Source organism: Mauremys reevesii, linkage group 8, assembly GCF_016161935.1.
Source record: "Mauremys reevesii isolate NIE-2019 linkage group 8, ASM1616193v1, whole genome shotgun sequence".
NCBI classification, from domain to species: Eukaryota; Metazoa; Chordata; order Testudines; family Geoemydidae; genus Mauremys; species Mauremys reevesii.
The window spans coordinates 95,692,077-95,717,122 of record NC_052630.1 but is presented as its reverse complement, the minus strand read 5'-3'; the positions used below and the strand labels follow the sequence as shown (position 1 = coordinate 95,717,122).

Here is a 25,046-nt window from a genome sequence, read left to right as displayed (position 1 = left end):
ATTTTATGTCAGTCCATGGTCATTAACAGGAGCTGTTTGCCCAGGAAGGGGCCAGTTGTTCTCAAAAGAACACAACAGACCACAAAATCAGAGGCAATCGACCATATAGTCAAGCCAGGAGCAATTTCACTCACATAAAATGATAATTTAAAGCCTGTATTTGGCATCTTCTCAGTTGACTGAAAGAGGACTATGCACCGCATAATAAAACAAATTCTGATTGTTTTTATTACCAGAAGGCAGTAAATGATTGAGTTACAGATGTTACCTCAGTTAGGCATAAAGCTTTAGCACTCTTTAGCACTGGTTTCAATAAAAACATAAAAACTTCTGTAATCCAAAAGCAAACATTTATGACTGTGGCTCTTTGGAACAGCTAATAAATATTTGTTTGCCATTGCTTTCTGGAGCAGTTGGCTGCATATTAATTTAAACATGTCACCAGGAGGCTATTTGACTCTTGCATGTAGGTACTTAAACCTTGTCTGTTGTTGTATCATTGGAAACATTAAATGATTAGAACTTGAGACGTGCCTGAAAAGAAATAAAAGCAATTTAGCCCATCACAGCTCATCCTTATCAAATAGCCAGTCTCCCTCGAGAGTTAAATTGTTTCTTATATGACCTCAGGGTCTCTGCCTTAACTGTGCCTGGTACCCGGGTCATTCCTTACATCTATTATCCTTTGATGGGGAAAAGACTACCTAACGGTTGGCCTCTGGGTTTGTTTTCTCCATTTCTATTATTACTGCTGAGCTAACAGCAATAACTCTCATGGACATTATCTATACCATTTAAGATTTATACACACACCCAAATTAATCTCCTCAACCATTTTAAGATTTTTAAATTGTGTGGATTAAGAGTCTTCAGTCTCTCCTCACAGCTCGTACCTCTCAGGCTTAGGATCAGCTGTCTTATTTATCTCTGGACCGATTTTAATGTTTAGGCTTTAAATTTTTATGCTACTCTGATCACTCGTGAATCTTCAGTTTCTTTAGAGACTTGTATCTCATCAGTTCCTGTCCACAGGTTGCTATTTGATAGTCCAGATTCTAAAATTCTATGAATGAGTTGCATTTTTTATAGCTTGGAAAATCTGCTTTCTGAATTTTAAGCTGTTCAAAATTTTGACGAGAAATATTCTTGAGTAACTGATTGTTTTCGTTAGCTACAGTTTTCTGGGTTTGTTTTGTTTAATTTGTTTCAGTACGTGAATTTTCTCTCCTGTGAAATGTGCTAGATTAACTGCCTTTAAGAATGAAGATTTATCCATAGATCAACAAAACAACAGGTACATTGCAGACAGGCATAGTACAGACTTTTCCCACTATTCCAACAAAGTGACTCAGTTCAGGCTCAAAAATAGATGATACGGAGTGGTATAGTGTATTGGCACCTCTCTCGTTCTCCAGAACCTGTTTTTCTTTAATAAAAAACATGAGTCTCTCGTTGTAGTAGTAGCAAAGAAAACTTCACAAATGTGAACGGAGTGTAACTGATGCAGAATCTGCAGAGAGCCTGGAAGAATAGCTCTGAGAGGTGTGAACTGCCCCATTTACCACAGTCAGGTGCTAACCCAGATGCCCAGGGATGATCTTTTAAATATCATCAGTGTTAACTATTTTATTCCTCCTGTAAGAAAGGAGAGGGAGGATCAGAACTTCACAATGTATTGTGAACAACGTCTCACTTCCGTGCTACAAGTAGGCTGTCTTTGGGAGATACCATCAATTTCTTTTCCCCCAGTCAAGAAGCAACCAGGCTCCAGGGCATATATAAGTGTCTCTGGAGCCCAGAGTACACATGATCATCTGCTAAACATCTGCACAATCTCTACTGCGTTGGCATCTCATTTTGACAACTCACATGACTGGACCTTATTCTGTGGGTGGAGGATGAAAGAATATCTCCTCCCTTTTTGCCCCAGTCTGACCCCTGGCCTCATTCCTAACCTGGAGGGACCCTCTATTGCAACACCCATGTGAAGTAATGCCAGATGCTTTGACTCATTTATAATGTGGACACCCGTCCATTAGGAACATGTTTGCTATTTGCATTGGAATACAACCACAAAATAATAAATACGATAAAATAAACAAAACAAAAAAACCCCATAAGGTCCGACATGAGAGGGGGTTTTCCAGTTGTCTCTCTCTTACAGACACATGTACACATCTTATTTTTGTGCAGACATTTCATAACACTAAAGTATAATAAGCATGGTCAAACACTTGAAGAGTGACATTATATAGAGATTCTCAGACTGCCTCCCTTGTGCTAGTCACTTATGAACGCATCTATAAGCTTGAGCATGTACATTTTGTTCAAAGGACAAAGCCTTTTTACATCAGGGAAACATTTACCCAAGCCCCAGCTTTCTGCGAGTGAGCTGCATTGTTCTGCAACCGCTTGACAATAGACTGTTTCTGCATGTCCTCCGGGTTGTGATCTGCTGAAAACAAGGACAACAACCCCACATTAGCTGTAAAATAAAGAAACATTCATTATGATTTTTATTGCTCCCAACTACTGTAAACTGTGGAGGAATAGAGCTGCAAAGCTGGCTATTAAACTGTCTGCTCTTTCCTGTTTAAACAAGGCCTCTCCTGGGTTTTAGCTGCCTCAACCACTGTGGGTCAACATCCAGGAAGGAAGACGTTTCTACGGTAACCACCAAGGCCTTCTACTAAGGTGGTTCCATGAAAGTACTGAACTGGTGAGAGTGACAAGAAGCAGTTCATTGGATAATGTACAAAAAGGTAAAAAGTTATTGCAAGCAGACTGTTTTTATAATGAGGCCATTCAGACATAAAATCACGTTAAATACGTAGTTTGTTTCCACATTGCAGAATTATTTTTGTCCTAATCTTTCAAGGGATAGTTTATCTAGGCACAGTGGTATAAATAGTAAATAGCCCAGGGGGGCTAGACATATTTGCTTTTTTCCCCACTTGGTATCCTGTTGCAGTTTGCTCCCTCACAGACAGTAAAATGAAGTTGGTTTCTTTTTTTCTTTTTTACTTTGTATACAGTTCTTTGCAAAAGACCACAAAGTCTATTTGCAGTTGCAACATCCCAAACCAAACAATACATTCTTACTCCAGTATTGTCATGAAATGTCATTTCTGTGAAAGTTAGTTTAAAAAAATGCAAGTATATTTTAGTTAGACCTGTTTAGGGCTGTAATACCTAGACTCATGAGGATAATTGTGTGTGTGTGTGTTTGCCCTGTAGTAAAGTGGTCATCATAGGGTGGGTTACTTAGAGTATTATGGCATGGAGCTATACTTTATCCCTTTCTTGCTGCCCTTTTTTATTAGTGAAAATTCCCACCCCACCCCCACTCACACTTTATGATGTAGTTGAATAAAGCAGCAAATTCCCAGCCTGCGGTACTGTGAGTAAAGAGGGTGTTTTTCTGTAGGTTGGTGTTTGTTTTATTGTTTGGTTTGTTTTGTATTTTTTGGTTTTGTGGGGTTTTTAAACACAGTGTGGCCTCTTTACAAAATACCCAAAGTATCTGCCCAGGTATGAATAGAGTAGAACCCTATTTACCTGATCTAATTGAGACCAGGGCCAGATCAGATAATCAAAACTTCGGATTATCAGGAGAACGAGCAAAGAGCGTTCTTTCTGTTATTTTAAGATGCGGAGTTGCTTTTAAACTAGCTGACACCTCCCATAAAAACATTAAAACATACCCCTCTTCTTTATTTACAGCGTACACAAATAGTTACTTCTAGTAAAGAGTACCACTTTTTAAAAATGCAGAAATGATCATTTTAAGTTGCAACAGCAACAGTAATGGTAACCACTAACAATATGTAATTGAATAAAGTATCAGATTAAAATACAGTATTACATACAGCACAGTGACAGGTACAGCAGCACTCACGTATATAATGACTGGAAAAAATCTGAGGCCTGGTCTACACTAGGGGAGCGTGGGATCGATCTAAGTTACGCAACTTCAGCTATGTGAATAACGTAGCTGAAGTCGATGTACTTAGATCAACTTACCATGGTGTCTTCACTGCGCTGAGTCGACTGCTGCCGCTCCCCCGTCAACTCTGCTTGCGCCTCTTGCGGCGCTGGAGTACAGAAGTTGACGGGAGAGCGCTCAGGGATTGATTTATCACATCTAGACTAGATGCAATAAATCAATCCCCGCTGGATCGATCGCTGCCCGCCGATCTGGCAGGTAGTGTAGACATTATGTGAGAGTTTGCATTGTTTTAGATGAGAGGTTCTCTTCTTCATTGCAATCACAGAGTCGCTTGCCAATGTTATAATCTTGGGGCTATTTTTGCCAGTGATTCTTCTTTTTTATTTTAGCATACAATGACAGTACTACAATTTTCGCCTAGTAGTATATGGTCATTTTACAAGGCTGAAAAGATGCAATGGTTACAGTAGTGTTGCCATGGTGGTGACATCGATTTCCCATACTGTATTCCTGTGTGTACGCTGGTTGTTCGGTTAATAAAGAGAGCCAGGTCATGAAGGCTTGGATACATGGGGTTCTACTTTATATGGATGGATACTGTGATACCTACTGTAGACACCAGATGAATGGCAAACTATAAACACCATAGGTGATAGAGACAGATGAACAGATGCAACATTTGTGTTACATCAGTCTAAGAAAGCAGAACCTCTGGGCACATCTAGCACAGTGTCAGCCACTCAGTTTCATGTGGTGCTGTGTTGGTCACATATGTCAAAAGAATACTTTTTAAGACTGATAGCATATACCAGGGCAGTCACCAAGAAGCTGGAGACAATTCAAGTAGGCATAGAACCATATCTGCCTAGGGACTTTAAGCACTCGTGTGAGGGAAGGTATCACACATTTCTTGACTGTCCTATGTATAATTTCAAGGTGACCAGGTTAGTGTACTTACCAATCACTATATGGAAACTGAGCTTGTGTGTAAACAAATTAGAACTACTGTCGCCCCCAGAAAAAAATTACATCTTCCTTTTACGAGTAGTGAACCTCAAAAGGGTAAGCACCCCAGGATTTGGATGCTTAATCAGGCATTATAGATCTGCAAAATTGGATTGAACCTCTCTGTATTTGGACACTTGCATTCCAGATCTGGACAGAACAAGGAAGTACAGAGGCATTTGAAAAAATATTTTTTTAAAAATGTTACTGAACTTCTTTGAATCTCAAAGTGTTTGGTTTGATTTTTGCCCCAAGGTGTATGGGGAGGAAGAGAGGGCTGTATCAGAACCCGTTAGCCCATTCTGATCTGATTATAAGTAGAACCTCTGTGTTTTATCCACTGCATGTTGAAAAATATAGTCCTACACTCTGAAAATAAATGCAGAACTGAAAAGCTTAGTTATTCTAGGAATGCTTTCATTATGCTCTCGGTCCGCATTGCTCTCACTCTGTATTCATGCCCACTTCCCTGTGCAATCAAGTGGAAGTGGCATGAAACTGGGGCGAAAAAGTCGTCGGGTTTTTTGTTTTTTTCCTTTTCATTATGAACTCATATTTACCAGTAAATTTACTTTTTGGCAGCCTTTCACCAGTAGCTTCCAGTCTACACATAACACTGAAAACTTTAATTAGAGGTCTTGTTATTGCAACATTTTCTTCTCTTGTTTTTTCTCTCTGCTCCTGTTTCTTTAGGATAATAATGCTGTCTGACTGAACACATTTGTAAATTCATATTTCCTCAGAGCAGCATACAATGTAGTAACAAGGGGGTTTGTGTACTCCTGTGCAATAGGAAACCACCAGTCTGCAAGTAAAGCTGTTCCATCCCTCCACAGTTTAGTTACTTACAACTAACTTTTACAACCCAAGTCCCGAATCTTGCAAAAATTTAGGCATGTTCTTAATTTTACATACTTCGAGTAGTTTCACCGAGGCCAGTGGGACTAGTTGTGTTGTGTAAATTAAGTATGTCTTTGCAAGAACATGGACAAAATTTGAATCATCTTTGCTTTAGAGTAAGGCGCAGTCCACGTCCCTTTCCAGTTAATAGATGTTCTGCATGTGGAGTGGTTGCAAGATCAGACCGAAACCATTACACCCCAGTCACATGGACAAATATTTCAAACCAACTATTCTGCTGAATTTACCTGGACAACTGGCATCATCTGATGTACAACTTAGTTTGCATGATAGCTCATAAAATTATGGCCTGTGCCATTAAACCTTTATTCCTGCTCCTTTGACAATCTGAGAGGAAAAAAATCTTCTCCAAATTGGATTTATGTTTATGGCATAAAGAGGGGAGAAATGTATTAAAATGTCATTTTATGAAATATAGTCATCTGAAAGCTAAGAAATCCAAAGTTAAATGCAGAACTAAATAACCTTAACTCTGTCCCTTGCATCTCTCACACTCAATCCATCCAAACATAAAGGAGATGAAAGGTATCACAACCAGACAGGTTAGACCCTGGATATCTTGTGAGTTCAGCCAGGAACTGTGATGGTTCAGGATATCTTAAACACTGTGGAATTTGCCCTTTCTTCTGCAGCTGCTCACATCTTCAAATAGATCCACAGCAGATTATGCAGGAGAGTAGAGGTAGCCTTGCTGTAGGGGGATAACAGATATAAGATGTTGGCAGCCACAGAGGACCTGTAAAGAGTTACAATTTTGAACAGCGAACGCATGAGGGAAGAATATTAGGAAGATGGGAAGCGTTGGTATTGCTGTCTTGTCCAGCGAAGTTGAACTGGAAGTAGCCTCCAATTGAGTAAGAGACAAATATATGAAGTGCCAGGATGTGCAAAAATGGAGATTGGCGTCTCTTGTTTGCTCTTAGCTTCAGAGGCTCACTGTGCATTCTGGGGTCTGATGGAGAGTGGGAGAAAAAATGACAGCCTTGCCCAGACCCATTAAATTGTTATGCCCTATGGATCTTCAAAGGTAGTGAGGTGACAGTAATGTGGAAAAGGGGACAAGATTTGGATCAGGTGCCAGTGAAAGGGAGAGTCAGGGAGATGTGAGTGTGAAGAGAGGCAGAGTCAGGAACGGGGCGAGAGGGGAGGAGGTGAATGGAGTGGAGTGAGGGTTCAGTTTGGCTAGCTGAAGTGGAGAACCCACATCACATGTGGTAGGGAGGATTATTAATTGTATCAGAGGTTGGGTGTGGGGCAGGGATCAGAGAGGGAAAGAGGCTAGAAAGAAGCAGAGAGGGCTCCTCTACACTGATCCAAACTTGAAATCAGGTCCAGATTTGTCTCCAGGCTTTAGAGGAGGGTAGGGGAATCCAAATTCCTAACATACAAAGACAGAGCTCTAAATGCCATGTGCCAACACTGCTCTGCTGCTGCTGTTCACGATGAAATAACAGGTAATCTGTTAGTACAGGTCCTTCCAGACTAAAGTCTAATTTCAGTGCTCCAGGGGTTTGCATTGGTTCAGAGGTCACCAGGCAATTCCACTCACTGAACAAGGATGAAGCTCATTTTCACTAAAAACAGAGAGCACAGAGCAGGAATCTGTACTCGGTCAGCTCTGTGTATCTGGTATCTGGAAAATCTCAGTGGTGAAGAGCTGTCTAGAGATCAATAGAAGAGGTGTGTGGTGCCAAAGCAGACAGCTATATCACTGGCACTGGAATAACGGCTTATTTACCTTCCTTCGCTGTCATTCATTTACCTTCATTTGCAGTGACCAGCTTGAAGTACAGACCTGTACAATAGATTAAAAAAGTCAAAGAGCAGAAGCCCAGACAGCTTAGTTCAATTACATTGAACCCCTGCAAAAATAGATAGGGCCCAGGAGCTGGCCAGTACGCCTATAGAGGGCAGTAAAGAGTCCTCTTTCTGGTGGATTATCCCACTTTATGGGACCCAACAGGAGAGAGAGAGAGAGAGCAGCTAAAATTAGGGTGAGTATGGAGTGGGCAGAGCCAGCATTCTGACCCAGCTGACCAAGACAGCTGTGCCAGTGTATGAAGAAAAGAGAGCTGCACCGGGGAAAGGGCTGGCATAGATTACTTCCCCCAGGGAACAAAGGGAAGCAGGGACTGAATTGTGACTCACAATTCCTGGGGCGGTGCAGCTTCGTGCTGGCTCTTACTCAAGGCAGACTGCAAGGGGCCAGACTAGTTCAGCCACACACAGACATGTATAAAATGGATGTGCAGGGCTACCGTTCTGTCAGTTTCTATAGAAAAAACAGCAGTGCTTTTGTATACTGAAGTGCACTGACACGGGAATGACTTCTTGAGGGGTTATTTTATTTTTGTTTATCACTTCGATTGCTTCCTCTGTGGTCACCGTTCTGTATGGGATCGTTGCAATAACAAAAGGTTCCTGTGCAGAATAGATACATTGAAAGTTAAGGGCAACAGGCCATCTATATGGCTCGCTAATACAGTTTATCTGATCTGTAAAGTCAGCAGCTCTCTCCAGGCCTCCTTTGTACTTAAACAGCCTGCTCTAAGAACTCAGCTTTCCACATTGTCAACCCAACACGTTCTAGCTGGGGATGAGCAAAGCAAGAACCATCTGGAACATTCTCTCCCAGTTCAGAACAAACCAACTCCTCCTTTGGGTTTGGGAAAAAGTGGCTCTCTGGGTATAGTTACATTTTCCTCATTATTTTTCTTTTTTGTGCACCCTCTTCCCTTTTGGGAGCCAGCCAGTGGTAGAGGCAGATGTGCCGGAACATGCTGAAGGGACTCCAGAGGACCTTGGAGTACCAGAAATGGTACAAGACAGGCCATTCTCATGAGGTTTCTAGCCCATCCAAGAGGCTCAGACAAGCTTTTGCTAAGCATACCAAGTGTGAGGTTTGTACCTCACTAGCTCCGATCATATTGCCTGCTTCTAGGTCTAAGTAGAAGGATACTAGTGAGCTGGAAGATTATAGGAGAAGTGCAAATGCACCAAGGGAGATTTTCATCATGAACTTCTAGGGCAAAATCTTGCCTTTGCTATGTAGAGCTGCCCAATGGGTGGGGAGCAAAGTGGGGCCAGTCATGTTATGGGTCCCAGCACCATCCTGCCAATGCAAGGCCGGGGACTTAGCGTGACAAGGGAACAGCTCGGTGGGTAATACCCTCTTCTTTTAAGTCTCCTTCTATGCTAACGGTGTCATGCAGCTAGTGCCCCTAGTACAGGTATAAATAGCGGTGCAGACAGCAAGGCCAAGCTTCAATAAATAAAAGAAGGACACTGCAGAATCTTAGGGTACGTACCAGACACAGCTCTCTACCCGCCCAAGCTCTACTTCCCATGTCTATTCTGCTATTTTTAGCAGCGTAGTGTCCCGTTGCCTCCCCCTGCCAGAGCCTTTCCCTGCTGCCTCTCTCTTGCCAAGTTGCCAGAGCCTTTCACTGCCATATGTAGGTACACTTCACCTGTAGCTACATGCCACAAGGTGGGTACAGTCTGCTCTTCACTGCCATGTGTAGCTACAAGTGTCCTACATGACGCCAGTGTAGACAAGGCCTATACTTGTTGTATATACAGGTCTATGCAGCTTATGCCTTTGGGAGATGGGGGTATGACTACACCCACTTGGCAGTAGTTCATGCCCTCTCGACTCAAGGCTTTGGTTTGTCAACAACCTTGTTGTAGAATTCTCTTGAGTGCTTGGTTGGTGCTGTAAGGATGCATGCTAGCAACACCCTGCCCCTGCCCATGCACAAGGTAGGCTTTGGCCCTGAGTTGCACATATTTGTTTTATTATTAATGGAACAGCAACAGTTAATGGTGTAAAAACAATGTATTTTCTTCTTTTCCAAGCAGCACAAAGGAATGTAGCACAACTGCTATAAAAGCATTAACCCTTCCATTGATGAGATAAGAGCCCAGCTAAAGCCCCCCCTGTAAGCGACCACCCAAGGAACAGTCACATAGCAGAGGTATATCAGATAAAACTGTAATGCGTGGGGATCCTATAAATTGGTCATTTAAGACAGGAGGCCTATCTTAGTGTGGTGCCTAGTGCAAGTTTCACTGCACAAATATTCATGTAGTAAGTCACTGTTATCAGTCAGATATGGTTGGTTTTGAATTTATCATCAGGGAAGTTGTTCTACTGGCTTCAATGGGATTTCTATTGCATCGCCTCAACCACTCCAGCCTGTTACGCCAAGCACTGTGCTAAGACTCTCCATTGCTTTCCCTTTAACAAACCACATCTTTATTGTCAATAATTGTTGTGTGTGTTATTGCTGGGGGTAGAGGAGGAAAGAGAGACCTAGAAAGCCAAAGCCAATCAGGCAAAAGACTGAAAACTCCCAAGTTTTCAGGGGTTTGTTGAGGTCAGTTACAACGTGTTCACTGCATTTAAATTTTTTCATTGTCATATGCACTAAGTGGCCTTTCTCCAATAAAAAGTGATCTATTTTGCAGGTTTAAACACAGGTTGTCAAATGATCAAGCAGTAGTTTTGCCTTAACAATTGTTAATATCTCTCAACACCTAATTAATCTACACAAGAAGTGTTGGTAAAGGATAAAAACAGTTCACACTTGACTCCTGGCATCCTCCAGGCTCCTTACTTTTTCCCCTTTCTGGATTTTCACTAATGTCTGAGTGGAAACTAATTAAAATGATCAAAATAGAAGAAAGATGGAAACCTTATTACGGGTGTTATGTTTCTGCACCCATTTTGCCCAGGGACAGAGTTTCCCAGGAGAAGAATTAATAGTTAATCTATTAAACTGGAAAGGTTATTTGCAAGGTCAGACAATGTGACTAAAGTCTATCCTGAGTCCTTTGGTAATTTAAAGATCAAAATGACATGTTTTATAATTACAGTCATATAACCTGTAACTGAAAATAGAGGACGACAAAATGAAATCACAGCTTCCATATTTTTTCATAAGTGACATTGAAATGTTTCTTCTTATTGGGAATGAGTGAATTACTTCAACCTCATTAAGAACTGACTCAAAACTTCTAATAAAGCAAAAATCTAACCAGATTTTTCAGATGTCTGAAAAAAGTTAATTTAACATTTTTTTCCCGTTATTTGTCATCACTGTGGACCTTTACAGTCTTGGGTTCCTGCTGGGATGAGAGCAGAAGCATGGATGAGTCCTAAGAAAGGATGTTCTCATGCATCATATATCAGCCCAATCAGTAACACAAAATCTCAAGGGGAATCCCAACAGATTTCCAGCCCTTTCAAGAGATTCAGCTGAACATCTGAGAGTTTATCCAAATGAAATCTCTAGGCCTTGCATTTTGCTGCTAATTATGTAGGGCATAAACTTTCTCCCATTTGAGATCATAGAATATCAGGGTTGGAAGGGACCTCGGGAGATCATCTAGTCTAACTCCCTGCTCAAAGCAGGACCAATCCCCAGACCCCTAAATGGCCCCTTCAGGGATTGAACTCACAACCCTGGGTTTAGCAGGCCAATGCACAAACCACTGAGCTATCCCTTCCCTACATTATGCAATTTATACCAAGGCCTTAGTATGTGGTGCTGAGATCCCTCCCATCACCAAGGGATGATTATACTAGGCTAAGGGCATGTCCCAGCTGCCTGCCCCTGTCCTGAAGATTAGGTCTAGGGTATGCTTACAGAATGAGTGGGACTAATGTCTCCTAGAAATAAGTCAATGCTCTGCATGCTGGCTAACAGATTCTGGTCCAACCTGTTGCTGGAGGGAGTCATCCACATGGATATTGAAGCCAGCTGGTATGATGAATTTAAAGGATGACACAAAATTCTTCAAGTCTGCTGTGATGCTCCTCCTGATGCTGTCTGAAGGCCAATACTCCATCGGCAGAATCCTAGATTGGGCAGCCCAGGTGGGTGCACTCACAGAATTTTGACTTGTAGGGGTGTGTTTCTCCTGTATCTAATATCAGATACAAACAGTCACTCCTCCTCGTTGTTAGTCCATGGGTATGGTTGGCCGAGCAGCCAGGTGGGATGAATTGTGACGTTGACAAACTTGTCCAAACAGGTGTTGGAGAGGCACACGAAGGCAGGTGTCTCATCTGAGACCAGCTCATGTGTCATCCATTTTTGTTTCTGACCTAACTTGCGTTATTTCTTTTCCGTACTGAGGCAGGCAGAGCCAATGGGCTCAGGGATGGAGCACAACTGTCTGGGTCTGGCACAGTTTCTCCAAGCTGGTTTCTTCTTCTCTGGTTCCTTGGGCTTGGTGTGGTATGTATTGGGCACTTTCAGATGTAAAGTGTGGCAGTTGTGTTCAGTGTGTCACTTATCTTGTTGACAGATCAGTTTGTGAAAAGATGCATAAAGAGAAGCTGGGCTGCTGAATGTTACAGCCTAAACTGTGTTTTGAGGGCGGCTTTTTTGCATGTACTTACATTGTCTCAGAATACACTAAGGAAAATATTTTCAACAGTGACCAGTCACTTGGGATACACAATTTAAAGTATCTTAATGGGGCCTGATTTTCACAGGGTGAGAGTGTGCTCAGCGTTTTCTGAAAATCAGACACCTTTATGATGTTTCAAGATTGTCCCCTCCCTCCCCAAAATCACTAGTCATTTTTTAAAATTGTGACTCTAATTCTCAGACATTCAGCACAAAAGTGTGAGCATCCCACAGTTCAGAAGATGTAACTTCCAAATAATTAGGGAAAATTTAGGATGTACAAAGCTGTGGAATCAGAGGATTTTGTTTCCTGTACACCAGCCCTGATGCTCACAAAGCAGTATGGTTATTAGTGTCACTGTTTACCACAGATTACATATAGAGAGAAGTATGTGTGCTGTTTCATCAGCAACCAGGCTATACCATCAGGTTTTGTGGGCAACACTGATGGTGATGCTTCTCTTTCCATCTGGCCCTGTGTAGCCTCCACCAGTGGGGTCAGCATTTTGTGGCTACAGCTGTAGCAGAACCCAGATGTCAAAGCTTGGATCTTTTCCCCTCCAAACAGAGGCATCTGTATTAGTGTCTGGTTCCGCTAATGGCTTTGCTGGCAGAGGCAGCAGAATAATGATGGAGCTGGCTGGTAGTCATGAGGTTTGTTGATGGACTCACCTGTCCTCTAAGCCAATTTTCTTTTCAGTTTTTCTTTCCATATAATTTAAATCATTGTCACGCGTAGCGGGGCGCGTGCTGGGCTCCGCTGGTTTCAGCCCCTGTTGCCCTCTCCAATCAGTCTGGAACGCCTCAGCTTGATGCAACACCAGAAGCCTCTCACCTCCCTCTATGCCCGGCCTTTCTCTTCCCCCTTTCCTCCTTTCTCTCTGGCTTCCTCCCAGCCTTTATAACCCTGGCAAATGAGGCTGGCAGATGCTGCCCATTACCAGGCAGACACAGAGCTATCCAACCCAGCCCCAATCCATTCCCCTTGATTGGGGCTGGAGTGGCAGGGGCTGATTAAGTGCTTCTCACTCAGCACCCTGTCACACCGTGACAAAAAGTTTCAAGCCTGCCCATGTCCCGGTGCTCAAAAGGACCAAAAATTCCAAAGAACTTCAGCATAAGATCCTCCAATTAGTATTCTACATAACCATCCTACTTCACCCTTCTTCGTGGTCTCTTCTACCATAAGTACTCATGACCCTAAAAGATTGCTCCTGCCAAGATAATGTGTTTATAAAGTTTTTTTGTGAATCAGTAGTATAGGCAGTAGGGTATGCTGACATTGCATGTAATCTCCAACTATCTCCCATAACTAAAAATGTCATAATTATTCCCCAATGAGCCCAGTAACACAATAATGGGTACAATAAGATAGATATGCTGCACACCATACTAAATTGTACATCAAAGACACAGAGCACAACAAACATGGCCATAGTTCAGGTTAATTTACATTAAATATTTCACAATGGGGATGTAATATGCTGATGCTCCTTAGCAGATAGTTCCAAACATGCTGGACTACAGAGTGCTTTTGTGATATCTAAAAATACCCATTAGTTATTAGAGTGAGACCATCAGATTCGCTTTGTTTGTTATCTAAGCCACTAGACTGAATCCTTCAGTGGTTTCAGCCCTCTGCACTAAATAGCTCAACAGTATTTTTATCTGCTTACTTTTGTATACTAGCAGAAATTGGTTTATCCTCTCCTAGTCCTAGAGTGATAGCATTTTCGGTCAACCTCTGGAATAAGCAATGGCAGAGAAGAAGTATCTGCTCCACTAGAATGTAACAAAGTCTGTAGTTGCAAGTTTTTCCTTCAGGGACAACAGCTGGATTATAATTGAACCAGAAAGCATATGTGAATAATTGAGGAACGGGAAGCCAGCGAAAAGGACAAGTGTGGTGCATTTAGATTAGAAAATGTGAATTCAGCTCTCTGAAAATAATCTCTCTCTATATTTTGACTTGCTGCCAACAAAGAATATTTTTCACTGTGACATGGCTAGCAATGATCTGGAATTTTTTCTTCTCTTGTAAATGAAAGCCAGTCTAACGAAACTGGCAACAAACAAATGAAGCTCATTTCACTCCTGCCTTTGCTTAATGGTCAGTTTTCTAGATCTTCAGCATTCATCAGACACGTTACTATTGAAAACATATTTCTTAGTTGAGTCTTTTTGATTTCTACCAATAGAGCATAGAAATAAATCTGAGTGTGAGTGTAGAGATGCAAAGGAATGAAGACTCCAAGGACAGCCAGATGGTTTAGCTCTGGTGCTTCCTGCAGGCCCCCTGAGGTGCCAGATCCTATGGTGCATCATACACCTGTTTTACCTGGTGCTACCAATCATGCCTGTATGAAAGCAGCAAGGGAATCTTCCTGAAGGACCAAATACCCAGCTCAGAACCAAACCAAAATGCACAGGGACCTTGAAGAGGAATCTTGCCTCTTAGGCTCCATGGCCCCTGCCCTGTGACATGTCTGGAACAGGGCTCCTCATTGTGGGGGAGGGCAGGGAGAGGCAGGTGTAACCCAGCTATAGCACGCTAAATTTTGTCCTCCAACCCCTTCCATAGCAGACTTACACTCTGTGTGTGTGCGTGTGTGTGTGTGTGTGTGTGTCCGTCCGTCTAACCCACACTGGGAAGTGTGTGTGCATATGTTGAGGAATGGGCAGTACTTTCTGAAGCAATGGGCTTGTAGTTCTAGCTAGAGCAGACAGAAATTTTTCAAATTTTAATTTTTGGATGAAATTTTCATCAAATTCAAATTTTAATGAAAAACAAAAAAACGACAATTTTTGGCAGTTTTTGGTTTTTCAGGCTGCTGTGGAGGTGGGTTATTTTGTTTGTTTGTTTGTTTTGTTTTGTTTTTTTAATTTGCTGAAACTTTGAAACACCTGTAAAACAGTTTTGAAAAAAGTTCTCTACACGTCCACTGATTTTTCAACCAGGTCTAGTTATAGTGTTATTGGGAATTTATAATGACACACCTACACGTGTGTGCAAAACCACCTTAGTGGTCAGTAAACAAGAGAATAATAGTGCTGGCTAGACTCAGGCATATCTGGGACTTCCACACACACAACTCCAGCAATGAATGTCAATTCTGAGCTGCATATCCCTGCTACTCCATTCCTCACTGGCTATACTGCTATTTTTAGCATACTAGCTCAAAGACAACTAGCATGAATATGTCTACACGAACTGGAAATCATACCCTCAGCTTCAAGTGTAGAAGTACCCTAGCAGCGATCTTACCATTGGTGGCGGTGATACAGTAACTTGTGAAAGCCAAAATAGTCTCTTTGAAGTGATTTTTGTGGTGTACGGAATAGTGTTTAGTGCATACATGGTGCATTCCAGCTCATGGTACCTGACAAGTACGCTTTTCACTAATGTACGCTTTCAGTGTTTTTCCTACTGAACTGAATTCCCATTAAGCATAACACATCATCCCATCCAAACCCATCCCCTGAGTTCAAAACTGTATTTTTATTGTGAGGTCATAAAAATTAACATGGAATTCTAGATAATTGTTTTAATAATTGCTGCAATCTTTGCTCTTTCTAGAAGCCCTTTTATGAGGGGAGAAGATTAAGTATTTGGCAATCATTCCCACCATGAAGAAGGTTTTAACCAAACATAGACATGGAATGGGCTTGAAAAAAATGTAAATGCTTTAAAAGGTTGGTTTTAAGGTACTAAGAAAATCGTATAATGAGCATTAATGGCATACATGTAGTGTGGGGGAATGTAATGAATCAGATGAGAATTTATGATGTGAGATCTTTATGTTTCTCTCTGTATAACTCCACATCCCTTGAGTCTGAGGGATGCTTTTATTCCAGTTTATCTGAATCTCTATTTATTTTATGATTTGTCCGTGGGACACGTACAAAGATTTACCTGGTTATCTAAATTCACTGAAGAAAGACATAACTCCAGTTTCTTAAGATCTACAGACGGGCTACTTTTGAGTCCTGCCAAGATCTGCACAAGTTACCAGGTAACTGCCCTGTAGACAGAGCGTGTATGGTGGCCAATCCTAATATCCACAGAAAAAAAACCCTTCCCTTGTAGTGGATACTGCCATGAGCAAATGAGAGGGGGTTGGAGGGAGGAGAGGGAGGATAAAGAAAGACTTTACCTTTAACGCTAACTCGTATGTGGTTATCTCATATTAACTTTTCTCTAAGCAAGGTCTCTAGTGCAGAAACATGCTCAGTTGCTTAAATATCTCAAAAATACCCAGGGAAGATACTGCATCCTGGGATTGTACTGTAATTCACCATCTATCCCATGCCTTCCTAGTCTGGGTTGCTAAAAATCACCAATGCCTCATGTAGTGACAGTAAATAGCACAGGCTACATTAACCAGTATTGCAGTTGCAGAGCAAAATAGAAATACCGAGACCTCAGAAAGTGTCCAGCAGACCAAGTTAAGAATTATCTCTGGATTCACAACAGTTGTATTCACTGCAGTGAATTAAAGCAGCAGTGCCTAGACACAACAGGGATTGGCGATACAGGCATACCATAGATTAAGGAATGAATGTATTATTAAGTCACAGCAAAAGTTTGGGCATCAATGCTATTCAAATTTGCTCATTCATTTCTGCTCATACACCCAGACACAAAGACAGCATTCTGCAAGACTGATCAGGCTGATGCCTAGAGGATTAATATGACTGGGAAACAAAGCATGACTGAGAACAGCCTCCGTGATTGAAAGTGATTACACGTGAACAGTTAGTGTAAAATACTATCCAGTCAGAGTGATAGTGTTTTACACCCACATTGCACAAGAGTAAATAACTCTGCAAGGCAGTGGCGAATCAGGCCCTGTATGACTTATAAAGTAATCCGAAAGGCATCTCCTTTTGTCAGTAGTTTTTTCCATCCAGAGTGGTCCACAGCTAGAGTATATAATATAATTTTGATTCAGTGTCAAAATGGATCTGAGACTGATAATAATTACAACCTTTTTCTGAGAAAAGGCATTAAGCTACTTATTTTGGCTGTGATTCCTACTATGATGAAATTAATTACGCGACTTTAGCAATGGAGTGGGCTAGGAAAAGACTCTTTGAATCCTTTGCAAACGTTAGATTAAGAAAAATGAAATGCTGTAATTCAGGGAAAAGGTGTTAGTTCAGATACCGAGTCAAAAAGGTCTGTGCGGTTTAACCTGTAAAACCAAAATCCCTTGGGTTTCAGGGCTAACCACGGAGCAGACAGGAGAAAGAAGTGCACATCTCTCAAAGCTTCTTCTTTTAATGCAAAAATCTGTTAATCTCACATAATGAGTGCCTCAGTTGCCTCACCAAAAATAAAGCACAGACATTGCTCATAAAAATGTTGGTGAACGGCAATGCCAGGAAAGATAAGGGGGAAAAGTGTTCTGGTCTTCAAATAGTTTCCATCACAAACCTTTGGGTTCAGATGTGACGGGATGGTGACATCTTCTTCCCAACAGTCTAAACTGACAGTAAGTCCCTTATGCTCATCCCTTTCTGGAGTGGACTATGGCCAAATTGGACAGCCTTTAGGTGGTATTTGCTATAGGTCCTCTGCTAGATACATGGGGCACTCAAGTTGCAGTCTTTGAGAAAAGTATATAGCCTCAGTTGATTCCTCATTGCAGCCCCACCTTAATCATTAACTGAAACAAAAACTTGAACCAAATCTATGTTAAAACTAAGTCACTTTGGTCAAGTTTGGAAACAGCGGAAAACACATTTATAGGAAACGATATTGGCAGAGTAATATTCCAAAGTGAGGAGAGGAAGAAGGGAGTGTAATGTTTGTGGAAGCTCTCTGAACACCACAGATGAGCAGATATGCAGGGAAACATTAGAGACATTGGTATCTCAGATAACCAAGGAAAACCCAACATTTACAGCAGAAAAGGGAGAAAGCAGACGAATCGTAAAAGGGACAGGAGAGTTCTCTCCACCAAGAGAATTCCACACTGCTTCTCCAATGGAAAAAGTATCTTACTCAAGCTAGGAGTGAAAAGTCAATCCCATAGTCTGGCAAAATTAAAGTGGTGCTAACTGAAAAATTCTTATTTCTTTATTTGTATTATGGTACCAGCTAGAGAGCCCAACTGAGATCAGGGTCCTGTTGTGCTAATTCATGCCCCAAAGCATTTAAAGTCTCCCTAGAAAAGACAGACAAAAAAAGCATTATTATCCCCAGGGGGAAGTGAGACACAGAGAGAGAAAGGGTGGGGTTTTCAAAAGCACTCAATATTGGCCTAACTCTGCTCCCAGTGGAGTTTTGTTATTGACTCCAATGGGAGCGTAATTCTGCCAGCACTGAGCGTTTCTGAAAATCACACTCTCTGGGTATAGCTACGTTTTGTGCTGGGGCTGTGATTCCCAGCTCAAGGAGACATATCTGCCCTAGCTCTGATTGAGTGTAAAAATAACATAGCCATGGTGGCACGAGCAGCGGGAGGGGCTAGCCACACCAAGTACGTTCCCGTCCGAGATGCCAGGCATGTACGTGGGGCAGCTAGCTCGTCCTGCTTCTCATGCTGCTGTGGCTACACTCTGTTTGTAGTGCACTAGCTAATGCAGGTATGTCTCCTTGAGCTGGAATTACACCTCCGGCTCACAGTGTAGACACCACCCTCTGTGACTTGCCCAAGTTCACACAGAGCTGGAAGTAGAATCCAGATCTCTGAAGTCTCAGGCCGGTATCGTAACCACAAGCCTTGGTACTGGGTTCTGGCTCTCTTGAATGGCTTTTGAGCCATCAGGGACTAAGCTCTAGCAAGGAGAATGACTAACCTGGGCAAGTTTCTGGGGACAAATCCTTTACTAAAAACCAGGACTGCTCCTTCACCAGCCATGTAAGTCAATCATTTATGTTTATACACTTTGTTTCTTCCCCTTAAACATTAACTTAACTGTTGTGTAAAATAGATCTGCTAACTTTTTACTTGAGAAGTGGCAGTTCACATGGGTTTACATCCCTTAATGAGTTAATCTAGTTTTTCCCATAGTCACATTCCCCTTGTAACTCTATAGACAGGGTCCTGATTTCCACATGATGATTGGAACCAGAAGTGAGACTAGTGGGCACAATGGAAAATACCATTTGACTTACTCCACGTGCACTTTCCAGACCAAAACTGTTTCAAACCCAAGATATGGCAATGTAAAGCCATCTCAGATTGTCCACAGATGTGAAGATAAAGCAAAGAGGTTCATATCCGGCTTTGAAAGAAAGGTCACAGACAGGAACAAAGCTCATCAAATCTCTCCCCTGGTTCATGGATTCCGATTAAACTCTAAGCAAGGCTGGCATCAAATGTTTTCAGCTTGAATGTTTCCCACAGATCTGACTTGAATTAGGTTACACGGGTGTAAATGATCCGAATTTGGTCCCTAAACCCCTACAATAATTTTAAAACCATTTGTTTCTAAGTTTTCAAGATCAGCACTTAATGACGGGTGGATTCTGAAGTGGCCAACCATGCAAACAAGGGAGGAGCAGTGGAGCTATACATTTTTCAAGCTTTGGATTGTTCGTGCACATCTCTGAGTCAGCACTCTGTGTTTTCTCCTGGGTGAGAATAGATATTTTATGCAAACTTGGCCATCCTGTTCTTGTTTCCTGTGTATAAGAAATGCCCTGAAGGCAGAGAATGATACAGTGCAGAATATCATGTAATAATAAGCCAGCACCTTCTTAAAAGAAAACACTTTTCAGCATCTAGATTATTTGGGAGAAGTTCTGGTGGAGCTGGGGAGCAGCATGTGCAGCATATGTGTAGGCTACAGAAACTGAATCTGCTGGAGTGCAGGAGCCAAGGGGGAATATTACTCTCACTATAAACAAGATAAGGCAAAGATGAGAATCAAAGAGAAGGAGCATAAAGACTTTACAACGGAAGTGAGTGAGAACTTTTTATACAATGTTGGTGCAGGTAGGGCCATATTAACTGGCAAACAAGAATGCAAAGACCTCCTCCAGCTTTGCTTTCACAAGCTCATTCGTCACTATGCAAATGTACATTTAAATACTCACCTAACTCCCTCTTCTTAGAGTTTCTGCATCAAAGGCAGATAGCATCAGAAATGGGCAGCAGAGTTTTGCTTTTCATTTATTTATATAAAGTTTCTTGTGATTTTTTTTTTTTAAGGAATCTCCCCTGGCAGCAACATTTCAAGAGTTTTGAACAGTCTCCTGCATGGTGACATCTTTGCCATCAGTGCAACGGCAGATTCACAAGGCCTTTTCCACTTTCCACTTTATTTGCTGCCAGTATCATCTCTAGCTTTAGCTCTTTCACTTCACCACCACTATGCCAGAGGATCCTTTCAAAAATCCTGGCTCAGCAATGTGAATTTTGTTTGCTTTAAAGAAAGAGAGAGAAAAAATAACACATGAGGTTTTTAGTATTTTCTCTCACTGGCAGCTTCTGAGAGTGAACTCAGCCTTTCTGGGTTGATTCTCCCTGAACTGGAAATGTACAGCCTGATCTGAAGCCAAAGAGCACTCAATACCTCTGAAAACTAGGCTAGCCCTGTCCTATCAGGTATCCACAACTTGGACAGCCAGCAACAGAGCAACCAGAAGTATCCTTTGGAGGAGATGTAAAACTAATGTCTGGATCACATGTAGTCATGAAAATCCCCAAGGAATGTTTTGCGGGGTGGGGGACCAGGCAATAACCTTGTTATACCAGCTAAATTCCACTGGTATAGTTCACTTCAGTGGGCTTTCAATCTGGCCCATTCTGCCTACCTGCCTTCTTCTCACCATTTCACATGTAGAGAGTATCCTTTTCCCTTCCTGAACTGTTGTATGTGCTGTTTAGAGACTGCCACCCTCCAGCCAAGATATGACTGCATCTCCGTGACAGAGAAATTGCTCCCTGTCAGTAATTTGTAAAATTTGTCAAGTGATTTGGGATAGTCAGATGACAAGTGCTAGAGACATGTCAGGTCATTATACAATTATTATTCCTTTTGTTTCTTATTTCCAAGGAAACAACAGAGGTTTCTCAAGTGGGATTCTCTGGCAAACCATCAGTAAATTGTTTTCTCCAGAAATACAACCAATTTCTTGCTGCTTTGACTGCTGGAGTCCAGGAAGGCATTTTCATGTCTTTAAGCAGCAGGAATATACAAGTATCAATGCAGCTTTTAAAAACCTGAGTGAAAACAGAAAAAGGTAACCTGGAAATAGATGTCAGCAGCACTTGTAATCATTGTTCTCCCTCTTTTACATGTGTTTTTAATTGCCTTTTAAAAATAAAGAAATAAACAGTTATGAATAATCTAATAAGCGACAGCAACCACCTGTGAAATTCAGCTAGCCAGCTGTATGAACTCAAACGCAAGACTAGAAAACAGAGCGTGCTCTGGGACAACACGTGTTCACCTTATACGCACGTCGTTCCAAAGCCCCAGAAGAAAAATGCATTCATGCCATTTTTGGCACTTAGTGTACATGCCACTCTATAAAAGTATCCCAAGTGAGTGTTTGCTTAAGGAACATACAAAATTTGCTTTAAAGGAACTAGGTAAAAGCCAAAGGGACAGTAGGGAAATCTGCTTGTTTGGCAATGCTTAAAAAAAAAACCCACATGGCATTTATTTAAGGAACTGCAGCCCAATGGGCAAAATTACTCAACAGTAATTAAGCATGTTTTCCTGATACTGAGATATTCAGGAGTGAATGCACGAGCAATGTAAAAACACAGAGGAAACCATAGGCATACGTTTATTCAAGAAGACATTTATTTTCCTACCATGAAAAGAAGGTTATGTTCTAATGCACCTTGGCACACCTAGCAAATACCCTCAGGTAGCTGGGGCTCTTTTTTCATTTCATGGGAAGGAACCATTTCATGGAGGGAGAAACATAACATCCTGGCATCTCAGGGGGGAAAAAGTTCAACTATATTTTTAAGGCTGTTTTGACATGTTTTTCTTCCATGCAGCACCAGACTTCAGTTACAGCTTCTTAACCACTACAGCTCAATGACCCACCACTAGAACATTTTTTCCACAAACAATTCGGAGTAGGGAGAAAGAGGCTGAGAGGAAAAGCAAACAGCTCTTAAAGAAACTACCCTTGTTTGGATAGTTCTGAACCACTGACTGTTCAGGGCAGGTTTTAGGTGGGTGGGGAAAACACTCCTGGTTTTGATTTGAAGTAGCCACCTCAAAACCTGTTTCAGTTAATGAGACTGCAATATTTAGAAAAATACAGAGTGTTTAAGAGGGATGCTGGGGAAACTTTTCTGTAGCGTATCCTAAAGCCAAGGGCATTGGATGATACAAGCCAGTATACACAGCAGAGAAAAACACATTCACTTGCAACTGGGAATCACAGAGGAGTGGTAATTTCTGGTCGTACCTTTCAGAATCAAGGTAATACACGTTAGTTGCAAATGTAATCATTATACAAACTACATGTTTACAGTGGCCAGAGCAGGCTCAGACTGAGCCAACTGCTCACACGGTTAGTCAAAATGCTTTTCTTGCTCTCCAAAATAATTTTACTTAAAAGCCACAATCTGGCTCTAAACTTTGGCAAGACGTTATATGAAGAATTGGGTATACAATTTTGGATAGTGCAGGTACCATAATTGATTACCTGTTAGTCATTCTACCCACAGATAGGTTAAATATATCCACACATCAGCTGAGTCCCAACATTACCACCTACCAAATACAGAACCACCAATGACAGATCAGCATTTGCTGAATACTAATTTCAAGCAGGGCTGTTTTCCAGCAGTGATGTACACTATGTTGTTTCTATGAGACTGTAATCCTAATGAACTGGTTCTATAATCCATCCATTCACAGTGGGCACGTTCACAGGTTTAACACAGACATTGGCATAGTCCCGTCCATATTGACTTTACCTCATCTCATTTGTAAAGTCCCTCCCGTGTAAGTAAGGTGACACAGGACCTAGCCTCACAAAGACTCTGATGCCTATAGAGATGGCAGCAGAGTGTCTATGCCTACCCGCCCCATGGCAGAGAGTAAACGGCAGAAGGTCATTTTTGCCCTTTCCCATCCTTTGCTCCCTTTCATCGCTGAGCCCAAGTACTGAATGCTGAGTCGGTGTGTGTAAAAGGTACTCATCACTTGTGAACATTACATGAGAAATAGCAATGAAGGCTTAGGTCTGAGACTACAAAGCAGGGGATCTTTTATTCTAAGCTCTGCCAGTACTTACTGTGTGATGCTGAGCAAATCACTTAGGACTACATACCTCTTGGAGAAAGTGGGGGGAAGGGGACACAACTGAAGGATTGAAATTTGCTGCTGCTTCCCCTGGAGCAAGGGGGAAGCAGGAAGACAACAGGGGTGTCTTTGAGGTGCAGTGCCCCCTGGGGCTTCTCTTGGAGTAATGCAGCTTTCACAACACCCACTGCTCAGGGCTGTGACTGAAGTCCTCTAGTCTTCTAGTCCTCAACCATTTTGTGTCAAGATTTGTTGAAAAATTCCCAACCAGCTCAATTATCAACAGCACTTATGCAAAGCGAATACGTCACTTTATCACATATATGCATATAAATGAAACATTAGCATCATCATTGTGGTACATAGCCATTTTAACACAGTTTTCTATCTACTACTCTAAGGGCTGGTCAACACTAAGAAGCGGGGTCGAACTAGGGTACGCAAATTCAGCTACGTGAATAGCGTAGCTGAATTCGAAATACCCTAGTTCCTCTAAGTGTAAGCCATTTCCTGGTCCTGCTTGCAGGCTGGGGGGGCTCTGTAAGGAAACATGTGATCTGGGTCTTCAGCATTCAGTCTGCAAAGATCCAGCCTAGAACAAGGTGGGTTGAGTTGTGCCTCTGTAACTTATGGAGCAGTCTGCTTTGTCTCTCTCTGTTTTTGTTTCTTGTGTGTTTGAGTTGTGGATTCTAAGAAATAAAGTAGTGTTACATTGCACCATTCACAAAGTGTATTTGATGTTTTTATCTAACTTCTCTGTGTGTATGCCATGAACACAACAATAATCACTTATTAAAATGTAAAAATGAAAAAGAAATACTATGTCCCCATTTCAAAATGCCACTATGTTTGTATGCAGTATAAGTGCAGAGCCCTAGACATCCCATTTTGGTCATTAATCATATATATATACACGCTTCCACTTGGAAAAGTGCAGCTGTCCCAGGCCACAGTGCTTTAATTTATTGCATTAGCATTTAATTACTAACAAGGCAATTTCACACATGATATCCAAAAAAACCACAAGGCTTTATTCCTGACATAATCGTGACATTGTTTTACATTCAAAAGTTCATGGACTTAATGCATTTAAAAATACCACTTCCAGCCTAATTATCTTGTGGAACATTTTATACAGGAGATATCTGATTTCAGACTAGTGTTGTATGTATTACACAGCTCCTATGGTAACTTGTAAGCTCTAGTGTGTCCCATGTGAGAGTTTCATAGAGAGACGTGCTGAGAGTGGTTTTGGTCCCAGCTCTCCCCAAAGATATGCCTCTGCTTTCCATGGGAGGCAATGAATGAAAATGAATGGTGGATGAAAATCTCCAGACTTAAAGCAAGTGGGAGTTCTCTTTGATACATGTTATCTCAAGGGGCCTCTCCTTTGAAGGATTCCAATGGAAAGATGTCTGAGCCATCAAAAGACTATCCAAAATGCTTCTGAACCTTTCCCTTGCCCAACAAAAGCATTGTAGGAGTTAAGGTGGAGCTGTGCTCATCTCCAGTAATTATATCCT

The 25,046-nt window shown here is 41.7% G+C and overlaps 1 long non-coding RNA gene across 1 annotated transcript; it reads right to left on the bottom strand.

The window, feature by feature from the left end:
- Positions 1–368: 368 nt before the first annotated feature.
- On the bottom strand, positions 369–23,588 carry LOC120370949. The gene is made up of 3 exons (XR_005584078.1): positions 23,516–23,588; positions 2,367–2,455; positions 369–534 (listed from the first exon to the last, which is right to left on the bottom strand). It is a non-coding gene; the product is annotated as an uncharacterized LOC120370949 (long non-coding RNA).
- Between the last annotated feature and the right edge of the window lie 1,458 nt (positions 23,589–25,046).